Raw genomic sequence first — 25,898 nt, 5'->3', positions numbered from 1 at the left:
CAAATAGGAAAAAGAGGCTACAATTTGCAAGAGCTCACCAAAATTGGACAGTTGAAGACTGGAAAAATGTTGCCTGGTCTGATGAGTCTCGATTTCTGTTGAGACATTCAGATTGTAGAGTCAGAATTTGGCGTAAACAGAATGAGAACATGGATCCATCATGCCTTGTTACCACTGTGCAGGCTGGTGGTGGTGGTGTAATGGTGTGGGGGATGTTTTCTTGGCACACTTTAGGCCCCTTAGTGCCAATTGGGCATCGTTTAAATGCCACGGCCTACCTGAGCATTGTTTCTGACCATGTCCATCCCTTATGGCCACCATGTACCCATCCTCTGATGGCTACTTCCAGCAGGATAATGCACCATGTCACAAAGCTCGAATCATTTCAAATTGGTTTCTTGAACATGACAATGAGTTCACTGTACTAAAATGGCCCCCAACGGGTGGAACGGGAGCTTCGTGCCCTGGATGTGCATCCCACAAATCTCCATCAACTGCAAGATGCTATCCTATCAATATGAGCCAACATTTCTAAAGAATGCTTTCAGCACCTTGTTGAATCAATGCCACGTAGAATTAAGGCAGTTCTGAAGGCGAAAGGGGGTCAAACACAGTATTAGTATGGTGTTCCTAATAATCCTTTAGGTGAGTGTAAATATACACACACAGATCAATTAAAGAACTGTTTTAATGATAATCATTACCTATTATTTCCTTTTTCTCATGCCACCCTTAGGACAAAAAAGTCGATGGAGTTCATGTTAGCATGTATCATTAGGGGAGGTTATTTCATGTTGTCTGGCCCCAACCAATCCGTAGTGACTTACATACGTATGCATCCTTACCAGGATAATAGTAACAACAGTATGATGACTGTCATACTATGGGTTGTAATGAGCAAAAAAAGCTTGAAACCTCAAGGAGTACCATTTTTGTTTACTTATAGAAATTAAAGTAAATGTTTTATGTTGAATGACATTTGGATTGAATGTGTATGATGTGTCAGTTTGTGTGTGTTACTTTGTAGCAGTATGAATATGGATTAGGTTCAAAGCATCAAAGGACATGTTGAAAAGACTGAAGCCAAGAAGATCCAGTGTTTCTGTGTGTTTAATGTCTAACCCCCAAAGAGATGAACAAATGTGCAAAATGGGTTTGGAATACATATTATATTTGCAAAAGCGTGATATGATATTTTATGCATGCGTAATTTTGTACATTTGTAATTTTCTATAATACACAGTTCATTTTCATTCCTTCCCTTTTATTCTTTTGTGCTTTTATGTGTGCAAGTCTTTTCCACTTACAGCAAATGAACTCATGTTTCATGCTGAGCCGTGTGTGTGTGTGTGTGTGTGTGTGTGTGTGTGTGTGTGTGTGTATTAGTAATAGTTTGAAAATTTAATCAGGCTCCAATCATGTAATACCATAATATGTGCAAACTCTTCATCTTATGATATGGTATTTTTAGTACTGATATTTTTTTTGAGAATATATGACAACTGAGTTATCTAAGCGCTCAAATCCTGTCTTTTCTGCTTGCTGTTCCTGCATCTTTTATCCTTTTCTGCTCTGATTTTTTGTGTGCTTGCGTACATCTATGTACTCTGTGTATGCATCTGGCACCGACCTCTCAGCTCTGCTACAGCAGCCACTGCAACATGTTCTTTAAATATTGTCAGTCCAAACCTGCTTGGTTATCATGTAACACAAAAGTCTTGTCTGTCACAGACAATGTCGCAAGCCATTCTTCACACTTTCTAGCTGAAAAGAGAGCATTTTTTTATTTTCCATCTCACCCATCTGTCAAAGCAGCTACAGTACAGCTATCCTGTACATTTAGTATTCTGAAACCGAGGGGGAACGTTTCTTTAGCGCTTATCTCTTGTCCTGACAAAAGCAGATTGTATTTCATTCAAAAGCATTTACCAGCAGCCTTTTACTTGATATGAAACCTAAATCCTTGTTGTGACATTTCAATTTAAAATATATGAAATATAGTTCAGGCTGTCGGACAGTGTTACACCCAGCAACAGTATTTCTATTAAATGAGATGCTCTTTGATTTAAAAAAGTGCTGTGGCCTTCTGGGAAGTGAACTGAAAATGATGTTGTCAAAATTAACAATAAAGAAAAATACATCCAAAAGTCATTCTCATTCAACTTTGAAGCTATTATTACTGCCTGAATATCTCATATTACATTAACACAATCCCCTCATTAGCAGGTTTGTTTTGACTGTCTCAACTTTAATGAAGTTCCATGAATGTATATATTTGTTTTACTGTTTAGAGTCTTTTGCTTCAAACTGCAAATTAGAGGTCCTTATAGAGGTGAAAGGGAACAGACACACTCAAGCTGGATTTGGCATTCTTGATATGTGAATTAGGTAAAATAATAGGGTTGTCATATGACAAATGTCAAAAAAATAATATGATTCATCAAAAAGACAGCACTATAACAGGATGTACTTTAAGTAGCTGCATGCAGTAAAGAAGTTCAAAATCAACACTGTGAATTCTGCCAAAGACCAGTCTACAATTCTTTTCTCACACAATTTCTGAATAATCTGGTTAAACATTTGTGAAATGTAAAGAAATGTCTTTATTTAATAGCAGTTTGACTGACAGTTTGTTTAAAGATGGTCCTCGTGCTGTGTATGTCACCTTTCGGCATCCTGTTCTGCAGCTCTCAATAACAAGATTAGATGAGGATGCACTCTACTGAAAGGTCAAATCAGGGACCAGAAGATTCTGTTTGATTCAAGTCAAGTCAAATTTGTTCCTGATGTGCTTTTAACAAAACAGGCTTTTTTAACAAAGGCACCACATATTAGGATGAATACAAATTGAACAGTGTGTAGATTTGTAATAGTGAGACATTGGATGTGCATGTGTGTGTGTATTTAGTGAATAAACAACAGTTAGTTGTGATTCAGATTGCAGGTTTGTGTTTTATAAATATTTTTCAATGAGCAGTTGCTGCAGGGCTAGGCATCTGCTTCCATTTGTTATGTGATATGCAATACAATTTTCCTATACTTGTTTACTAAATTCTTGACACCAACTGCCATAACTCACATCAATTTCAACACGATGAATTTAAATGACCATGTCCAAACTCAAAAATGTAAAATGCAAAGGTTCAGTAGTTAAGTGTGTTAGCATGCTAACATTTGCTATTTAGCACTAATTAGTGCTATTCTACATTACAAAGTACAGCTGAGGCTGTAATGTTATTAGCCTTGCAGATATGTGGTTTTTGAACCAATGATGGCAATAGATGGAAGGTCAAAGAATCAAATCTGTACCATAGAAATCCATGCAATAGTTGGCATGATACTTCAATGAACAGCATTGTGGCACTAGATGAAAAGTCAGGGGATCACCAAAGTCACACTGATTCATGATGTTCATTCATTCATGATGTTCCAAAGTCCATGGCAATCCATCCCATCATTGTATAGACTTTGAAACAAAAATGTCAATCACCAATGTAATTAGAATTGATCTTTTTGAACTTGAATTCTGTAGCAAATTCCATGACAATCCATGTAATAGTTGTCAAGAATCTGTATTTCACTGAAGTCTGAAGTAGTATCATCCTTTTAGGTCCATGAATGTCTACAAAGTGGTAATCCACTGTTAGTCTGGATAAAAGTGGTGGACCAAAGAACCAACCAACCAACAGATAGACTCTAGACTTCCTGAGCCATGCTGCTATAGCATAGCTAAAATACACCCAACTTGAGTGCTAAATTATTAGGTGTCTGGACTCTTGGTCTCCTGTCCGTGTCTTGTTGTCTCTTTAGCTTATTTCATGTAACTCAGTAATTCCCCTCATCTTTCTGTCATCATGGATAATTCCAATACATTGTTTGGAGGTCAGAGCAACCATGTCGAGCTTTGAATAATGTATACATGAAAGTAGGGGTTGTAATAATGCTGTGAATGGTATAAATATGGATTTCTCAATCATATATGTGTGGTAATGAGGTTATTGAATTTAATCCACTGAGTAATGTGTTTAGGCAGTGAAAGACTCCTCATGGAAATAGGAAAGCTTTGACCTTTCTGAATGCATCTGATTACTGTCGGCTTCACTTTATCAAATGTGTCTGTGTGTGTTTGGTTTTGAAAGTTGGGAGGGAGATATGGAATCAGAAAGAAATACTATGGAAGTAGATAAATTAATAAAACATTATAGTACGATGAAATTGGTTTTGTGCCTCATGCAGTCTTACAAATTAGATATTAGATATTCAGTGATACATTCTGTATTATTAATGCACTTAACCTAATGAAAATCAGATTTACTTTTACCAATACAGACGATAATGTTGTATTTACATTTTTAACCACAAAAATAAATATATAGTTTATGCAATGTTCTGGGATTTATCAGTAAAACATACCATTTCCATCACAGTACAATTCATACTATTCAAGGATTTGTGCTTTACTGTCTTATCTTTGGTTAATGAATGATGAAAATATTGATATGTGTAAATTCAGAGTTTCTATCTGGTTTGTGACATCTCGACAATAAGAGGACATTGTTTTTAAAGATTTTAGTCAAAAGTAAACTAAAATGTGAACCTTTAAGCTGTAATAATTGATTTTGGCCACTTAGAAGCAGTGGAAACAAGTTGTGAACACAACACGAACGTATCATCACCTTTTAAGGTGAAGACAAACTTGTTAGCAAACAGTTGCTTATTCACACATTCACATGGTCGTTTAAAAGATTATTATACAAATATTGCTTACAGCTGCTTTGAAGATGGAATAATTGAGTTTTGGCCACTTTGGGCAACTGAGCAAACTGGAATCATAACACTGACATACACCTTATAAAGTTAAGATGGCAAATTTGACACCAAACAATTACTTATTTATATATTTAACAGATACAAAGCAACATTACCTTATGTTTGGAGTCGTGTCAATATTAATTTTCCTTTTAGCTCTGATTTGCTGTCCACCAACTTTTGAGAAAACTCTTGGCTGTTTAGTTGCTAGATGTCCCATATTCTTTATGAGCCAGTTGCACGCTTTGTCTTTGTCTGCTGTTTGGTGATGGGCAGGTAGGGTAGTGTGGGTTTATATGAGTTTTTTCACTGAAAACACCTGCCTGCTACTGCTGAAAACAAGATGATGGATGTTGATGAAACATAATTGACTGAAAAGCTCCGTAGAGTTGAGAGCTTACACTGCAGAGTTTGGTGATATTTATTTGTGGGTTTGTCACTGTTGATTTAAAGCAATACTAATTAGAGAAGCTTTAGAAGAAGAAGATACGTGTTTGTGTCTCTGACTGTAGTGACTGGAAACACCATACTTCTGTTTTGACACTCCACTGAAAGCTTCAGGAAACTTTTTGACCACCTACCTCACACACAACATTTACATTTGACATTTAACTTGTCATTCAGCTGACACTGTCATCCAGAGTGACTGAGACCAACAGCAGAATATTGGTCAAGATGTTAAATCAGTAGAAGAAGAAGAAGGTGTTTTTACTGTGTTTTTCAAACAAAATAAACTCCAAGAATAAGTTGTTAGGCCCACCCCTGAAGCAACCACCCACCAAGTTTCAAATGTCAGTAAAATGTGTTTTGAATCTGTCAATGTAAGCCACCTGCTGCAATGGCAAATCATTTCTCAGGTAAAAAACAATTTTGGAACAACACTTTCTACCATCCTCATCAAAACATTAAATCAGGGAATAGCTTTTGTAATATTGGTGTTCTTCCCTCCAGTAGAGATCCACAGACTTGGAGAATCTCTGACAAGGAGCACTTGAAGCTGTTCTGGAGACTCAGGCTTGAGCAACACATTACCAATACACTTTCATTTGTCAATCATCCATATCAATACATAAACTCCAGAATCTCCAGTTTATTAGTTAGTACAATTAAATCATTGAATATCTTTTAAGGTCCCTGTTGTTGGATGTTTTACACAGTGACTGCACACATTAACATAATGACACATTTCTTTGAAAAAAGTTTCTATGAAAACAAGGACTGTGTCAGAGCCTTAGTGATAATGATCCAGTGATCACAGATGATCAATAACTGAGATATAGGTAGATACACTAAGTTATTCTACTCTTAAACTTTTGACAGGTTCTCTGTTGTTACATTTCGCAGTTCTTGTGTGTATCATATAATTACATTTTAAGACTAATCAGTTGAACTTCAGCATGTGTTTTTTGGTTGAAAGTTTCCCTTTAATGAAGAGTCCCTTAACAAGGTTTCTTAAATTAAGAGTTGTTTCTCACGCGGCGTTGTCAACTTCAGTCTGTTGACTTTGCAGGCTGTCGCCCTAACACTGCTGCTGACAGCACGTCGCAGCCTGGGTGCTGTTCAGATGTCAGCAGAGGGGAGCTCAGCTCAGCGCAGAAAGATTTCCCTGCAGTAGCATCATATTAAACTGCAGAGAGGTCGATGTCACCTGAGGAGACGTTTAGAAAGGCATTGTTTGGATTTACTACCATACGGTAGCGTGTTACACAGGTTTTAATCCAATTAATGGATTCAAAACCCCTTGTGTTTTGAATTCTGTTTAATGGTATTACTTTCTGTTACTTTCTGAACTTTTTTGTAACTGTTGTTTTCTTACCTGAATTTGTGTCACATTTGTTTCTTGTGTTCTCTTGTTTGGGATGAGAGGTGTTGTTGTTGTGACCATTTAGAGCCTATATAGCCTAGTTCACACTACACGATTTTAAGCCCGATTTGCAGGTCAGCAAGCTCAGCGATCATCTGGCTGTGATCAGGTGTAAATCAGCGATTGATCAGCGGCCGCCAGTCGTTTTGTGTAAACTACTCAACGACGCATCAAAACGGCTCCCCTACGCACTGCTGACACATAACCAACACCAGCCAGATATCAAGCATGCCAAATATCTGGAGGAGTCGGCCGACTCAGCGTCCAATGAGAGCAGGCAGCTACTTTTTCATTATAAAACACTTCTTACTCCCCTCCAGCTCTCTCTGTAGCTCAGACAGTCCCTGCTACCTGCGTGTGCTGATCCATTCTTTCACCCATATTCTTTGTCTTTATAATTGCTATCTTTATAATAACAAACAACAGCTGTTTCGTGTGTAGTGTTGCTTCATTTCACATTTCATGTGTTTTCTTGATGCCGTTGGGTGACACAGCCATTGTCAGCTTGTGTAGTGTGTGACCCCCTGTCAACGATGTTTTTTTCTGTTTCTGTTGTCCCTTGAATTGATGTTGCTTGACAAATTACACTATCCACTCTTTAGTGAGACAAAAAATTAGCCCATTGCCTTCTGAAACACCAAATGAAGCTCATTGTCATAATATTTATTTAACAGTGAGTAATAGTAGCAGAGCTCCATGATTCACTAGAGCTGTTGTGAGTGTCAATTATGAAGAGTCAGGTCTCAGGTAAATACTTGAGCTTACAAGCATCAATCACAAACACATGGGACTTGTTCATATGTTGTGCAGCTATAGAAGGACATCAGCGGAGGACTACTGAATGAGATACTTGAGCGATTCATGTTGCTCATCTTTATGATGCTGGATCATGGATGTATTAAACAGGTCATACTACTACTACTACTATTACTACTACTACTACTACTAGGTGAGGGTCTTGTCACTGTGTGCTGCAGTTTAGTGTGTTTCTCCCCCTGTGTTTTTGAGGGTGTGCCACACTAGCTGCGAGGTGAGCATTATGATGCATGTTACGTAAGGACGCAGATAGGTTATAGAAGTAAAGGCTGGACTACAAACTAGCTGTTTTCCAACAGTTCATAGCAGTGTTTTCTGTGGGACTTTGGGCTTTTTCACTTTGCAAACCTATTACATGCATAAAAAGATATATAACTCAATAAAGGAGAGAGAACAGCCAAAAAGCATAATGTGACCTCTTTAAGGAGAACTGGATACCATGTTCTAAGATGGCGACCCATACATTCTTAAGTTGCTCAATTTTTCCCATATGCTGAAAAGGTCTGGGCTCACTAGTATGCTTGCTAAAAGTATGTGTGATAAATTTGTCTTTTCAAGTTCCAATCACTTGCTTAATATTTTGTCACATTAGTGGCATTCAGTGCTTCACTGTGAAGGACAGTGAGAATGAAATAAAATTAATTCACATCATGCATCAAAAGAAAAAAAGAAACAGCCGGGAGATGAACAGCTGTGTGTCGTAATTGACTTTTGTGGCAACTGTCATGCATACAGTCCATACCAAACTGAAAAGACTGTTATTGGTTTCATGAGGAGGAAGTATGTTCCTTCCAAGAAAATTATGTCACAAGGATGAAAGGAACTTGGGCCAGATGTGTGAAAGAGCTACTGTAAATGTAAAAGCTTTTTTAAGAACTCAATAGCAAACAAGGGCGGAGATTATTCATTTAAAACTATTTAGAAACGACAGATTCATGAATTAAAATAGACCTGCATGTCTTTGTCTTGCCAGCTGTGCTGTCCATCTAAAGTGGTTATAGAAGAAATCAGCTCTGGCCAGCCAGTATTTTTGTGCGTATTGCCAGGAAACACATTATGACATGATCGAATGCCAATTGATTAACAACCCCCCCCCCCTCCCACACACACACACACACACACACACACACACACACACACACACATTCAGAGAGTCTGGTTACTATGTACAGTAATGGGAACATAATTGCACAGGTAGCTTTCATCTCCCATTTTTTACCATTACTATATAAACTACTGGGGGGGGGGGGGGGGTTGTAGATCTCCGTGATAACAAAGACAACATTGTATTTTGATACAAGCATGATGAGGCTTCTTTATTTGTATAGCATAATTCATACACCAGGGTAGTTCAATTTGCTTTACAGACAAAAACAAACTAACAAAAGTTACGTTAAGGGTTAAGAACAGTGGCAGTGCCAGCGCAGAACAAAAACATAAAAATACAAATTAGAAAGTCAAGCAGGATACCAACACACATCAGTGATGCGAGCTGACAGGAAGGCACCAGCTGGATGCAATAAAATCTCATGTTTGCATATCTGCTGCACATTTTATATGACCTGTAAACACTGTAATTATTTTCTTCTCAGTGTGTCTTATTTTACATAAATTCTATATGCTGATATCCTGATGAATTCTTACTTATTTCATATTTAATTTAAATATATTTACATACTGTCATCTGCAGTTCATTGTCAAAGGATGTAACTGCAGATATTCATTACCTTATAAATAATGTAATGTTGAAACTTTGTCATTGTCAGTTGCATTAAATTAACTGCTCCCTATTTGCTGCATCCGTACTCATAGTCTGCCTTTCATTGTTGTATACTGTTATTGTTGTATACTGTGCACTGCTGCTGGATTCAGTGAAAACATTTTTGTTAATATACTTTCAGGTATTTTTGTGAAAATAAGCTAATGGCACAAATATTCAAGATATGTCAGACTATACAGCAGTAATGTTACCGCTTGTTTTTACAGAGATTCCAATCTAGTTTCATTGTTTGATCTTAATAATGCTAATTTAAACACCATCACCCAACACAACCATTTATTTACTTAGTTATTTATTCTTTAGTGAACTGAAAAGCACTTGAGTGGGTCCCAAATTAAGTTGTAAAATTATTCATATATTTTAAGAACTTCATGGTTAAAGGTTGAATAAAGTTGATTAACTGCCATGACATTATGGTCAGTGTGTGCCCTGTTAGGCCTTCAATAATGAAAAAAATATATTACTAATATACTAATCCTGTCCCTTCATTAATTTTTCTGTAGTCTCTTAAATGTAATCATAAAATAATTTCATTTTCAGTAGAACTTGGTTGCGCTTTAAATTTTTTCTGGCCTTGTTTGCGAGCAATTTGTTTAAAATGAGGGATCTTATGGGTGAACAAACTATAGTGAATCACTTCCTGAAGCAATCTATTAATTTTAGTTCTGTCAGTTCAGTTGAGCTCTCAGTCCTTTGCAAGAGAATATGCAGGGATACACTCACTCATTGAATAAGCGATTTAAGTCATTAAAGGAGAACTATTATACTGCATTTCCCGTCCAATATTGTAGTTCTGTGACTCCTGTATGGCAGCTTTGCATGATTCAAAGTTGAATATTTTCTACTGCGGTTTCATATATGGCTTCATTTCGGCCCCTGTCTGAAACAAGCTTTAGATGCTCCTGTCTCTTTAAAGCCCCCCCTCTCAAAGCCCACTGTCTTCTGACTGGCCAAGACCTGAAGCATGTTACAAGGCTGATGTTGCCACTGAGCGGTACGTACAGACTGAGCGTAGCTGTGCGGAGCAAATGACCACATGAAATACCGGCTCTGTCTAGCTCCATATGTCAAATGGAGCACTTGATAAAAAAAGCTGTTGATAACAGAGTGTTCAGAACAGGAGGAAATCTGAGGCTTTGGCTCACAGGGATTTCTTTTTAATACTTTTACCTCATTATTTGAAGCTTTGGGCATGTTTAACATGGATATCCAACTAGAGACCTGCGTGGTACTGTTTTCTTGATCCCGCTCCCGCTGATGTTGTGACCATTACCGCCCATTCCCGCAACAGGTGTATCCACTCCCGCCCGCACCCGCAAACATTGTGACATGCAGAGTAAAAAAAGCGCACATATGTTTGGGGTATACTAAACGTTCAGAATAAATTACATATATCATTGCATTCATTTTTGTCAGTAAGAACGAAAAGTTTTCCAAATGTCCAACATTTAGCTACATTGATTCATCAACATTGGTTTTGGACTGCAATTCAGTCATGTGAGATTTTCTAGATTCAGGGTAACCTTTAACATTTCTGTGTGCACACACATACATACTGTTACATCACTACTTTGAAAAGAGGACAGCTGTAAGAATTGTTAGAATTTGTAGAGTGGTTGCATTGCTTTGTTGCTTGCCTTAGTTGTGACACAATATGAGAGAGATAGTATCATAGAGTGCATAAACTACATTGCTGCATCTGTGCTTGAATACATTTCAAATGAATGAATTTTAAAATCTCACCAACTGCTGGAGTTGTGTGAAACCTGCTAAATGAAAAAAAGGGCTGGCTGAGCCTGAGACTATCTCACATATTTTCACTGCAAGGGAAGGGTGCATGTTCTTCTTGCTCCTCTCCCTCTCCCTTATGACGTAATATCAATTATTATATTTAATAATTAGGTGTCACGAAAATATACAGTACATTCTGTACCTAATAGGGTAGGACAGCAACTTTAATTTTGCAATTGGTATCTCCAGTATATCCAGCTAAATTATTAGCTCACTGGCTCACCCTTCATGAACGACTGTTCTCAGTTCACTAGTTACTGAGTCATTTCAGTGAGTGGGACTACGCAGTCGGAGCTCCGGGCAAGCACTGAACGATTCAGTGAACAAATCTTTTGAATGATTATTTTTAATGAACTGATTCTAATGATTCAGTACACTGAAAAGAACTGCTTTGCCCATCACTAAGACGAGCGTCAGAATAGCTTTGCAGTAGTGATTGATAAGACTGTCCCATCAATGTGCTTTTTATAGCTGACACAATTGGTACATTAGCAGTTGCAAGGAGCAGCTAAATTAAAGTTTGTTATTTCTGTAACCTCACTTAATTGACTTTTTTTCTGTTGCCATCTATTTGGCACAGGGATATGGCATTTTAAATCCAGGTGTCTCGTTTTAGTCCACTCCAATACATGAATACATAGTAACCACAATTGCATACCTTCTACTACTAACCCCACAATTCAATACTTGCAGACACGTGGTGTATAGTCTGAAAAGTATGAAAGTCCAAATAAAATTCAAAGGAAAACTTTCTTTAAGTGTGACAGTTTTTTAACTAAAATAATCCAAGTTGAACCTGTCCACCACCCGCACCAGGGCCCCCCATACCCATCTATGAGTCAGTTATAATGGATCCTTTATGGTCCAAGTTTCTTAGATGAAAGAGTAATATTTGCCCATTCTGACTGCCAGTTGATATCTATTTTAAAGGGTGTAAAAGGTTGGCAACCATACATTGTTTAAAGGAAGGGCTAGAAGCTTATGTTCCAATATAAAATTGTAAAGGATTGAGGCTACTCCTTTAGCAGTTTGTTGAAGGATTTTAGTAATGGATGAGGATGAGAGGACAAGCTGCACTGCATTCTCCTGATCATCCATAAGCATGTAGTGCAATGTGTAATTCATTTTTTCAGTTTTACTGGTTCTTTTTCATGTAAATACTGATTTCTTTATCTGGCACAGAACGTAGCCATTGACTTGCTCTCTTTCATACACACACAGACATACACATCAATACATTTATATTTCCTTTTTCTCTCTTTTACCCACCCCCCACGGCAATACTCAGAATCCATTGCATCCATCCTGCCGTTATTTTCATGAAATTCTGAGTAGGAAAAAAATACGTAATTTCAACAGAGAAGAGTGCTGAGCCGCACATTAAGAACATTAAGTGAAGTTAATAGGTAGGCATCATTCTCCAGACGCTGATGACTTCACTGGGAAAATTGGTTTGGAAAAATGTAATTTAATTCGAAATTGCAGTGGAAGGCCCCTTATCCTGCTGGTTATTTAACAGAAAATAACATTGAATGGTCTAGCAGGTTATGATGAAGCACACTCATTTGGAGAAAGAGGGGACATAATTAAAAAGTGTTGCCCTTCAGGGCTAATAATAACAGCTGGATGAGAGAAAAAAGGTAGGGGAAGGGGAAAAAGAGAAAAAGAGAGAGAGAAAGGAAGGAGGTGAAGGGATAAAAGACATCCAATGACATCTTTATGACAATAAAGATGGACGCAATAGCTCGAGTGTCTGCGGCAGGTCTCAGTCTTTATCTTTAATTTGGGCCTGTAATAACTGCTTTCATCAGCTGATCTACATCTAGATTGTTTGATTTTTCTCCTGCTGCTTGATCTTTTCAGGAGTATTACCATACATATAGCATGTTGCCTGTCTGCATCTGTCTGTTCTGCTTGCTGCTCTCCCTCCCCATCGTCTTCTCTCTCCCAACTTTTCTGGGCCGTTGCATTTATTTTTTCTATAGGTACAATTGAATCAGCTGAAGGTTTGAAGACATTCATCTTTAACGACAATTTCATTTCAGTCAGAAATGACAATAAGTGCACTAGATGGCTTCAGCCAGCAGCCACAAACCGGCTGCAGTGGCTGCAATATATTTCTTTGGGGCAATTGCGCCTGTCAAAATTCCGCAAAAAGTGCTTATTTTTGCCACTGACAGGCTCAGACTGTTACATGAGGTGTCTAACAACATCATAGAAAGGATCCATACCGGTGACTTCCAATGACACACTTTTGTTTGTTTTGTTTTTTTTACAGGAAACAGAAGGACAATTGTCCCTCTGAAATCTCGTGAGAGGAGAGTTCTTGCTAGCAAGACTTTATTTCCTAACGTTACTCAAACACAACAAACTCCTTTCTCCAACTCTGACTCACGTTTCCACCGTCGTCTTCCTGCAAGAACTCGCCAACGCAGTACGTCAACAAAGCAACGTCTCACGCTCAGGTACAAAACACAGATGAGCTGACATTCACCTTTTGTACTGAAGGGAAACGAATGATGTCTACAAATGATTCCAGTTTTTTCTTAGAGACGACTCCCCAGAGACTCCTTTCACTTTAGCCGTGAAGGGGAAGATGAGCAAGGAGAAAGTCTCAAGATTTGTGGTGAAAAGGTTGGAATCAGATCCGAGATACAATAGAACCGAAATCAATAAGTTGAATTGGAATCAGATTTGGAATCAATAAAGTAAAACGATACCCAACCCTATCCCTAACCAGGATGTCTGCTTGGACAGAAGGCTACCTCACACAGGAACACCCATAGTAATAATAGGAAGCTTTTTGAAGGTTCACTGGCAGTGAAATGTCATTACATAAATAACATTATATGACACGACACACTACATGATACAAACCTATGTCTGTGTTAAATCCAATTGATCAATGTTTGTAAGTGTTTTTTTCCTTTTTGCTTAATGATTTCTTGCCATTTTTCAAAAAGATTTATGATTTTGTATTGCTGTCTGAGCATTGTCTTATGATCTGTGAATTCGGATATTTTCTATACGATTATGTACCATTTTTGAACAACGTTGCCCTGGGACAATGATAAGGTTTTTGGGGTGGGAAGGTCCAAAAAAAAAAATACGTTTTATCAGTAGAATGTGCAGTAGAGGGTTAAGTTGGGTCGAGGTTAGGGAGCTGAGAGAGAGAAGCATACTTTATTAAAATTTATGTCACACTTTCAACTTTCAAAAGGCTGCAAGAAGCCAACCTGCCATGGCTACTACCTAGCAGCGTTTGTTGTCCTTTGATGACCTTTGTTTGCTTGAAAAGTGAGCTGGTAATAAGTTAAACTGCACTGTAGCTATCAGGATTTTCTGTACTGGGAATCGTGTCTCAGCGGTGACAGCAAACTGAGCCTTCTTAATGTTGACATGACCATCCCACACACCTAATTCCAACACTTACCTGGTATCTTCCTGGGGATTCCCAGACCTCTATCATCTAGTTCCGCGAACGTGATATGTCAGCAGTTAATTGTTCCTGCAAAACTTCGGAATCTTGAACAAGTGTTCAGTCAGAAGGTAATTAGGTTTCCAAATGTAGGTTATTGGGACACAGATAACTGTCTTGATTTTAGCTTTGGTCTACTACTAAACACTGTAGAGAAGTGTCAACCTTAAACCTGTGTGTGTATTCTCTGTGTGTTCTGTGTTTTACTGAACATCCAACTCGTTGGTTAATCCTGAAAATTACTTCATTTTTACCAAATATGCTCTTATACGGACTTTGTACCAGGTGTGTGTGCATGTGAATGCAAGCACGAGACTGACTGGTGTTGTGAATAATTAGGCTACTTTGCATCAGGCTGTTGTATAAGGAGCCAAGCCAATCCTACTGAGGCTTGTGGGGCAGGATATTTCCCAGATAAGCACTTTGACCATTAGGGCTTTATTTTCATTTGTGGCTGTTCCTTATCTTAACATCATTTACAATTTAAGGTAAAGTTATAGTTTTAGTTATCACTCACTCATCGTCAACTCGCAGGGAGGACTGGAGCCAATCCCAGCTGACATCGGGTGAAAGGCGGGTTACTCCCTGTACAGGTCGCCAGTCCATCGCAGGGCCACATATATACAAACAACCACTCACACCTAAGGACAATTTAGAGTCGCCAATTAACAATTAATTAAACACTCTACCTATCCTTCCTGCAAGACGACCCCACCATCTTGTCACGGATCATGGACTGTCTCTCGGACATATCTGCATGGATGAAGGCTTGCCACAACTAAACCTCTCTAATACTGAACTCTTGGTCATTCCAGCCAAGCAATCTATCCACCATAACATCACACTACAAATTGACTCCTCAAACATCACTCAAACCAAGGTGGTAAAAAAAACTGCTGCTTTGCTCTATACAACATAAGGAAAATCAGGTCCTACCTCACTCAGTACGCCACCCAGCTTCTGGTACAGGCCATGGTTATCTCTCGCCTCGACTATTGCAATGCCCTCCTAGCAGGTCTTCCAGCTTGTGCGGTGAAACCCGTACAAATGGTTCAGAACGCAGCAGCACGTCTGGTTTTTGATCAGCCCAAAAGGACTCATGTCACTCCATTACTCAGTGACCTCCACTGGCCACCCATGGCCACCCGAATCAAATTCAAGTTACTAATGCTTGCACAGGGAGCTACTACTGGGTCTGCACCCATCCACTTAAACTCCATGATACAAGTTTACGTTTTTTCTCGGCTACTACGCTCCTCCAACGAACGCCGTCTGGCTCTGCCATCCCTACACACAAAGCAATCCCAGTCCCGGCTGTTCTCATCTGTGACACCACGATGGTGGAACGAGCTACCACACGCCATCAGAGGAGGGGCGTCCCTCTCTAACTTCAAGAAGCTCTTGAGCTCATCTCTTCCGAGAACACTTCCTCTTATAACAACTCTAACTCCTAACATTTAACATGCACTTCCTGTGCTCTTCTTCTTCCATCCCCTTACAATTATCCTGTATTGATTGCACTTTTTGTTAACTCTTACTTCTTTCCCAAATGAGTAAATGTATATGTAGCCTGCATGTCTTTGGATGGTGGGAGGACCCGGGAAGAACATGCAAACTCCATACAGAAAGGACTGAGACGACCAAGGTTCGAACCCATGACTTTTTTGCTGTGAGCCGACAGTGCTAACCACTGCATCACCATGCCTCCCATTACATTACTATACCTATTATCTTATGTTTGATTTTGCCCAGGGCTGCAATGTAGTTTAGAGTCAAATCTCCATGCAAGTTTTAATATGATTAGGGCAATCTATGATAAACGAGTGGTGAATAATACTTGCGCTCCACAGCCTCCAGTTAGAAAGAGGTGTGTGCATGTGTGCATTTACACATAGACCTCACAGTACAGTTACTTTATTAATTATTCAAATCGACTGACATAGCACAAGAATGTAACAATTCTTTACCTTGGATGCACAGATATCTGCCCCAACAGAAGTGTGTCAGTGTTTCGTGAAGCTTAAATTCAGCTAAGAATGACATCTGCGATGTATATTTATGTTTGGTGCAAAAGCCATAACATTTTAATGGGCATTTAATGCATTCAACCAAGATGTACAGTACAAGGTATGAGGTTGAATTATTTATCATTTTACAAGATGGCTTTATACCGAGATGAAGCTGTATTTCCCTTTGTTACTCACAAAAAGCAAATGTTGCATACAAAAATTATAGACACTAGATTGGTGGATAAATAACCAGTCATAGAAATAAAACCGTTTTACATGGTGTAGTGCTGAGGATGAATTAAGTTTTCTTACGAAATACAGCCGTTTCTGAGCTTTCTTTACAAGGGTGGAGATTGGAGATGACCATGTCAGGTTCTCTGTGATGCTGATTCCCAGGAACCTGAAACTATTCAGCTGCTCTACCTCAGCTCCACTGATGTAGACAGGAGTGTATTTACCTCCTTTTCCTAAAATCAACAATCAGCTCCTTGGTTTTGCTTACATTGAGCAGTAGGTTGTTCTTGTGTGAGCAGCACCAAAGATATCCATTTGATAGCAGAAGTTGTATTCTCCCTTAGCGCAGCAGAGATGCTACTGAGCAAACCTGCTTAGCTCCAGGCATGCATTTGAAGCTGATGATGGTTTTGGGCCTCTTGCTTAACAAACTTCCCTTGGATAAATACTAGTTAAATAAGTAATAAGCTTCATGCTGAAAGTTTAATACTGCAGTAATGTGGGTATTGGCAGTAAAAAATTACATTGTTTCCTAGGTGTGTATGAAACGCTAGTTCATGGCAGTTCTCAGTGGCGTCCATTTACACCAGGCTGAAATAATGATGAATTATTAAATTGAAGAGTAGCAGGAGTAGTAGCTACAGTGTTCAACCTGTACTGCAGGGAGAAAAATACCCACTCTAATATGTATGGAAGAAAAAAAGTGAATGGAAATAAACAAAGAAAGAAACCAGAGTTGAAGAATTAATGTCAATAAATAAATGGATCTATGTGTGAGCAAATTAGACACAAGGAAGGAGATCTAATAAAAAATGAAGATTAAGATGGATATTAACACAAATTGTATGGAAAAAGTAGATTGACGTTTATTTGTAAAGTATGGTTTGTGGAGGTTTGCAAACCAACCATCCAAAGTGTGTTCAAGGATTACTATTTTGAGTATCAAATTCTAACTTCCTGTATAGCTGGAGTCTGCATCTGTAACACCCACATCGCTGACATCACGAGCACACACAGCTTAGCCATGGACATGGTCACACTTCCTTCTGCAGATAACAGTCATCTCTATCTATGAAAAGCATAAAATACATTTAAAAAAGAAACTGTTAAGAACGAGGCTTGTGGATGAATGAGACTGTCATCAGCAGTTCCTCTTTTGCTTCCAGAACACTTGGGCACCATTATGCCTGTATTGTTTGGTTCAGTGTAAAAAACCAGGGATATCTCATTATTGGAAGCATATCGGGGAATGAATCTGGCCGAATAGAATCAAACTTTCTAACATGGATAGAGCCACACGGACGCAGTTCAGGCAGCTAGCTCCTGTCCTCCATCCCCCCTCTCTGCGTGATTCACTGCAGGTAACAATGTGCAGACTGAAGCTACATGGCAATCTAAGCTTAAAGTTAGACTACAGACAGCTTTCATTTAGCTCGCTGTACATCTAGCTTTGCCAAGGTAGCGTTAGCACGGTGTGCTTTTAATAACAGAGGATGAGAGACGTGAACAGAGCAGATCAAATAACCCTTTCTACATGTAAGCTTGCTTAATGGATGTATGGACAAAATTGTCTTTTACTCTTGAGGATTTATTGCACAAACTGCAGTGGTGAGGATGGCTGTCATCAACTCAAGTAGCTTGGAGTTACCTTCACTTCAACATGTCCATGTCCTATGTCTGCACTTGCCACTGTTTGTGTGTGTGAGCCCGCATGTGTGTGTTTGTGTGCAGGAGGTGACACAGAGCAGCGGAGGCTGCAGAGGCTGTAGCCTGATAATAAACAGTACGGTCTTCAGCCCCAGGCCCGTTTAACACCATGCTTCAGTGCCCACCTGGTATCTGATTAAACATCGCATATGCCTGTTCTGTTCTGTACAGGGGTTCTTTACTAGTGCTCTCTGCTTCGGGCTTTCCATGTGTGCACATGGATGGGCAGTGAGGCGCTCTCCCTACCATATGGCTTTTCCACGTAGGCACGTGGAAGGGCAGAGAGGTGTGCTGTCCCTGCCTCATGCTTTCCACATAGGCACTTGGAGATCTCAGAACAGAGCCATATCGCCAAATATAATTACAATGCCGCAATATCAGTCTTAGATGAAAGTTGTCCTAACTGAACCATAGAGGTGGCAGACCCGAAGACACAAACAAGTTGCTTTTTTTAATTGTTTTTGTGGAATGGGTCGTTTAAAAGACACCTACTGTATATACCAGGTGTCTCACAGACACCATGATATTTAAAGGGATTTATTTTTATTGTTGAGGTTTTTATACAATCTGTTGGTGCTTTGAAAACAACAGACAAAATGCCATGAGATCTTTTTTATTGGGACCACCAGACATTTTGGAGTCTCACTGAATCACACCAAAAAAAAAATCATCTGAGTATAAAGCAAGTGTAAGTATGAGGGTAACGAATGTTTCAAATATTTTGAACAGTTTTGACAGTGGAAAAAGATGCGACCTAACCACTTCACTGTGGTAGAATAGAATCACTATTCTATCGTGGTTCTTTGTTCATCTATGAAAATGAATTTGTGTGTGTGTGTGTGTGTGTGTGTGTGTGTGTGTGTGTGTGTGTGTTATTCATATGACTTGACAATGCTTTGATTCAGTCTACTCTATAGCAATACAAACATGCACATACTCTCAGCCTTCACCCTCTTTCCAGAGGGCTACTCTTCCTCGCTTGAATAAGCCCTGTTGTTCTTGGTGTTGTCTTGGTGAAGCAAATGAGGTTGTTGGGATTAATTGTGACCACAAACCAAAGGCTTTGTTTTTGCAGTGAGAGACTGGCAGTGTTAGCAGGTGGCAACAATTAAGACAGTTTGTAAAAGAAGAGCTTGGAATCTTTGGTACAAAAGAACAATAGCTGGATCGGAATGAGGCAAACAGTCGATTTATAATAAAGGCTGTGGAGGTAGTTCGTATTGACAATCATAAAGGAGCCTCCAGATCCAGCCTCAGATCCTCTTCCTGTGCTCTGTATTGTATTATCAGTCTGACTCTTACAGTTAAAGGTCTCCTGTGGGGTTTTCTTGTAAACAAATAAAAATTATGTTTACATTCAGTGTTACTCACCAAAAACATAGTGTGTGTATCCTTGAGGTCTAACAAATATGATGGATGCATTAACATTTTAAAGCTGATTTTTCTTAAACGTTCAAACAAATCAGGGACCCATACAAAACTGTTCCACAGCACTACCAGAGGTAAAAAAAAAAAAACACAGAATACCTTGAATCAGGGGAGATATTTTGAATACTATCAAGTTTTCACTCAGAATCCCATGCACGCTTAATATGAGAAACATCAAATGGAAAGTGCAATAATGCAAAGGTGACCTTTGGAAAAAAAAAAACATTCCCACTATACAGTGGATAACTGTCTGGTTGACCACTGGTTCACTCTTCTGCCTCTGGAAAAACAAGCTGTCAATTTGTTAGCAAGACTGTTAACAGCATAGCTTTGGAGATGACAGCATCGCTTGGTTGGTCCAACTGTTCAGTCCAAAGTGAAATACCCAACTAATGGATTGTCATGAAATGTGGTCCCCAGAGGATAAATCGTGATGACTTTGTTGACCAAATTTTTAATGCAGAGCCACATATAACTCAAAAAGGCTTGGCTTCTGTTTTGTTCAGTTTCATGTTACCATAACCTTGATAAAGGGTAAAGATAATACAGACAGAAGAAGCAAACTGGTGCAGTTTAATGATTTATTGTGCATAAGAAAAGCATAAGGACCGGACAGAGTGGAGGGACAGATGAGTGATGAGGAGTTCTGGAGGAGAGGCGGGGGAAAGCAGCAGAGCTTCTGGACAAATAAAACCAGATTCTGCTCTGATCTGGAGGAGCTCAGAGTTAATTTTTGTGTTAAATCAATTTTTAATTAAAATTTGGGGAATATAAAAGTGGATTTATCTTCACTTGCATTGCTCAACCTGTAGCAGTCTCTGGGCACCCAGAGCTCTGTGATACTTAATGTTTATACAGAGACTGATTAAAGTAGGAGATTGCTTAGAGAAAATTAAGCAAGGAAGTTGAACTACCTAGTAAGTTCAGAAAATATGTGCAAGTTGTCTGTGAAGGTTCTCAGTCATCCAGGTCATAGTTATCCAACGAAGGTTGAGGTCAAGGGCAACTGGACTTGGTTGAAGATACTAGAAGACATTTCGTCCCTCATCCAAGAGACTTATGCCACATTCAGACCAAACGCGAATTTTCGCCTCGCGACGCTTTCCTCGCGTGAGTACATTCGCTGCAAGTGTTCACACACGCAACGCGAGAAGGCGATTTTAACGCGTTAACATTAATAAACACAATTTGCCATTACTACAGCTGTATGAACCCAAAGTAAACATTTTGCTGTGATTAAATAGCAATAAACGGATCAAACTGATGCCGAAATAACTACAATATGATGCAGTTTTGTTAAACATGTGAATTCATGCTTTGTCAGGTCTGTCAGCAAGACAGCAGGACAACAACTTCTAAAATGTTTGTTTTCTGAATGCAGTTCGGATCGATCAGGTCTATGCTATGCTAACTTGGTCACAGTAAAGTACAACGATAGCTGGACTAAAGTTACATACACATGTTTTCTCACCAGCAATGTCCAGTTTTGTCCGGTTTGTATATAAATATAAAGTAGTGCCAAACGACGCTAACAACACTGGAACCGGATGTGCACGGAATCTAGCTGCTGAGAAGCTCGAGTGAAGCTAAATCACCGTTGTAATCCTATAAACTAAAGTAAAAAGTCCAGTCCAACCACGGGTGTTTATTTGCCCGAAAGCTGGAGCACTGCTCCCTGCTCCTCTAGCCCAAGTTTAGCAGCTCTCAGGTGGCCAGCAAATTTTCAATCGCCCGCTCTGCCCGGCCCTCTCCACACAACGCTCTGAAGCGGAAATGCTTGTTCAGTTTCCTGGGAAGTGATGAAAGGACATCAACCCGGGTGTAAAGGCTTACCTGACACCTCTGTGTACAGAACTGTACATTGGGGAAACTGAACAACCACTACACAAATGCATGGCTCAACACAGAAGGGCTAACTCCTCAGGTCAAGACTCAGCAGTTTATTTACATCTGAAGGATAAAGGACACTCATTTGAAGACCACCAGGTGCACATTTTAGGAAGAGAAGATGGATGTTAAATTCGCTTTGCATTTTATGTGAACACACTATTACATGTCAGGCTGCTTTTGCCCTCTGTATGCCAGCATTCTATCTATGAAATAACACAATGGTGCAGCATTACGCCAACATTGTTAGACTTCGGTGAAAAAAAGCAAAGCCAGGGTTTTGACAGGTTTTCTTTACAGATGTATTGCAGGATCTCTGTTTAAATAGAGCTCTTGACATGCGATGTAGTCAGCTGTGACCCCAGCAGACACTGACTGATGAACTCAAGTTAATGATGTATTTTACACAGATGGCTGTTGGGTATTTTGAAACCAAAGCTTGGTGACAATTCCAGAAAACTTTAAAGTGGTGGTGGTGACTCACTGCAGTGCATTGTGGGACATAGTAGCTTATATCATAGAGGCTTATGGGATGGTCAATCATCTTGACACCTCTGGTATTGTTCCTGTTGGCGCCGTGTGTGTGTATGCATGTGGACACGTGTGTTCAGTAGAATGACTGAGAAAGCAAAACTTGTGTGTGTTTTCTGTATGTGTGTGTGTGTGTGTGTGTGTGCGCATGAAGGTCCATGGAGATGTTGTATGTTGTATGCTGTACTGTGTTATTGTTTTATTTCCTATGATTTATTGCATGGGCTCTGGATTGTATTTCAGTTCTGATGTGTTCCAGATTTATTTCAGCAGTTTGAGTTGTTATCCTTTCAAAAAAACTTTATTTACAGTACAATGGCTATTTCCTACTAGTCAAATGCTTTTATGTAATGTCATGGAGGTGCCATGTGACACATGCAATCTATTGAAAATGTCATCCATGTTAGTAGTGACCTAGTGAGGCTGTAATGTTACACACTAGAAAACAAAACAGCACCCATCTTGATGCAGGTGATCTCACTGAGATACGCCACAGTCCTATTAAACAGCAATGAGGTGACTCAGCTATCCAGAAAAGCATCAGTTTTATCATGAATATAATGAATTTCACATACAGCCAGTACAGGCTGCACTAGAAGAAAGCAGTGTTTGTTTGTTTGTGTGTGTGTGTGTGCGGACATGTGTAAGAATGGTAAATAAATATATAAATATCTTATTCATGATGTAGATGTACAAAATATATATATATTTGGTTTTGTTTGGATAAACGTGATTGAACATATCTGGACAACAATGACACTAACAAATGTATGCACACAGAGACACATATTAGTGTCCGGTTTTATGATTGTGCGACACTAGTAAAAGGATCATGCATTGCACAAACCTGAGAGTATGTTGTAGAAAGATGCTATATGTAGGTGATAGTTGTAGATGCTTGATATTGGACTTCCTCACAAACAGACCCCAGTCATTTCGGATTGGTGAACACACCTCCTCCACTCTAGTGCTCAACACCGGAGCCTCACAGTGCAGTATGCTCAGCCCCCTCTTGTTCACGCTACACCCATGACTGCATCCCCCGACATGGAGAAAACTCTGTTGTGAAGTTTGTGGTGTCTACATCAGTGGTGCTGAGGTGGAGCAGGTGAACAGTTTCAGGTTCCTGGGAATCAGTATCACAGACCTGACATGGTCATCTCACATCTCCACGTTGGTGAAGAAAGCTCAGAAACGACTGTATTTCTAGAATATGGCGACATTCCTGTGCCAAGTTCTTGTCAGCTTTTACAGAGAAGCAATAGAAAGCATCCTGACTGGAAACATCACAAACTGGCATGGGATGTGCACGGCCTAGGACCGGAGGGCTCTGCAGCGATTGATTAAAACTGCTCAGAAGATCGATGGTACCCATCTCCTGAGCATCAGTGATATCGGTGAGTTGAGGTGCCTACGCAGAGCCCAAAGGACACTAAAGGACATTACCCACCCAGCCACAGCCTGTTCAACCTGCTGCTATCTGGGAAGAGATATAGCTTTCAGCTGCCTCACCTCCAGACAGCAGAGCAGCTTTTTCCCTCAAGCTATCAGACTTTTAAACTCAAATTCATCCTCAGCACTGCTCCATTGATCATTGAATATTGTTTATTTCTGTTTACCATTTTTAGAATTGCTTCTGTATTAATGTATATTGTCTGCTATGTAGCAGAAGGGAGTTACAAAGCACAGTTTCATTATATAACCTGTTATATTGTGACAATAAAATGTACCTACCTACCTACCTACTTAGTCAGAATTTCCTCCTGCTAACAGGAAAAAACAACTTCTACACAGTGGAATAATCCAACAGAGTAACCTGAAAAAGGTATTCTTCTGATGTCATTGCTTCTGGCTGTTGTTTTCATATCAGTGCTGCATAACAACATTTCCTGTTAAACACCCAAAGCCCACTGAAAAAAATCTCCTCCCAGAAACCTCTGAAAATAGTCCCCACATTTATTCAAAACTACACTGTCCACCTCTTTTAGGAAATTACTGAGCATTTAAAAACAAAGAAAAGAAACTTTAATGAATGATGGGGTTGGGGTTGAATGTCACAGACAGGTTAGGAATATAGGAACGTATTGAGAGATGAAACAAAAACAACACATTTTAGTTTTTTGTCTTTTAACGGGATTAATTGACAAAAGAAAAATAAATAATCATACCAACCTTCTGTCCTCAAAAATAGGGAGTCCTCCCCCAGAAAGGTTTGAGTTTCAGAGACTTTGTTTCCTGCATTCTGTTGACTTTTAAATAATCAAAATAACAACATAATAAGTACATTGCAACAGAATTTTTATGTTACTTTTAATACTTTTCATTTTAATTTTCAGGAAAGAATACAATATAATTTGCCCCTGTGGCGTAAACTTCGAATACTACTGTTCTCTGGAATTCTTCTTTCCAGAATGTTTGAAATTTGCTTGAATATTTTTTTCTCTTAGTACTCTCCATTTCTCTCTCCGTCTTTAACTCACTAAAGAGGACGAGAGCAGCAGCTCAACACTCTCTTCTGCATCATGTGCACGCCAGGAAATTACACTTGGTGTAGCTGTATTGCTGTCTGGGTGGAAATAGAAACGTCAAGAGAGTTGTAGGGCTGTTATAAGCTGTGATAATGAAAAAGGAAAAAAAAAGTGTGAACATATGTTATAACTCAGGGGAAATATGAAATAAAACTCTCCTAACTTTCAAACACATTGATATTGTTTTTTGGGAAATGCCTAGTAAGGTCTGTAATGTGATGCTTAACATATGTAATGAAGAAAGTGTCCATATGCTTGGTGATTTTAGTTTGTAAAAAAAGAAAAAGATAGAGAAGTTTATAAGCAGCTGTTACATCAGTCAACTTCCCTGTTGAGAACTGAATACTCTGCAGGCTATGCTACAAATGAATTGGAAAATGTATGTGAGTAAAGTGTATTAATTCAGTTCTTTGTTTATTTTCCCAAATTGGTACAGATTTCCAGGAAGACATAAAAGCTACATATTCCTCTAGGAAACTATTTGCAACTACACTCACCTAAAGGATTATTAGGAACACCATACTAATACTGTGTTTGACCCACTTTCGCCTTCAGAACTGCCTTAATTCTACGTGGCATTGATTCAACAAGGTGCTGAAAGCATTCTCTAGAAATGTTGGCCCATATTGATAGGATAGCATCTTGCAGTTGGAGATTTGTGGGATGCACATCCAGGGCACGAAGCTCCCGTTCCACCACATCCCAAAGATGCTCTATTGGGTTGAGATCTGGTGACTGTGGGGGCCATTTTAGTACAGTGAACTCATTGTCATGTTCAAGAAACCAATTTGAAATGATTCGAGCTTTGTGACGGTGCATTATCCTGCTGGAAGTAGCCATCAGAGGATGGGTACATGGTGGCCATAAAGGGCTGGACATGGTCAGAAACAATGCTCAGGTAGGCCGTGGCATTTAAACGATGCCCAATTGGCACTAAGGGGCCTAAAGTGTGCCAAGAAAACATCCCCCACACCATTACACCACCACCAGCAGCCTGCACAGTGGTAACAAGGCATGATGGATCCATGTTCTCATT

The 25,898-nt window shown here is 39.3% G+C and overlaps 1 protein-coding gene across 1 annotated transcript in view; it reads left to right on the top strand.

Moving 5' to 3' along the window:
- The first annotated feature begins 13,370 nt into the window (after window positions 1-13,370).
- Window positions 13,371-25,898, top strand: part of raly (RALY heterogeneous nuclear ribonucleoprotein) — a 109,571-nt gene continuing 97,043 nt past the window's right edge. Inside the window, exon 1 of the mRNA XM_046029642.1 lies at window positions 13,371-13,525. The gene's annotated coding sequence lies outside the window, so the exon portion shown is untranslated. The remainder of the gene's footprint in view (window positions 13,526-25,898) is intronic.

Source organism: Micropterus dolomieu, linkage group LG18, assembly GCF_021292245.1.
Source record: "Micropterus dolomieu isolate WLL.071019.BEF.003 ecotype Adirondacks linkage group LG18, ASM2129224v1, whole genome shotgun sequence".
NCBI classification, from domain to species: domain Eukaryota; kingdom Metazoa; phylum Chordata; class Actinopteri; order Centrarchiformes; family Centrarchidae; genus Micropterus; species Micropterus dolomieu.
This window is presented reverse-complemented; position numbering and strand designations above follow the sequence as displayed.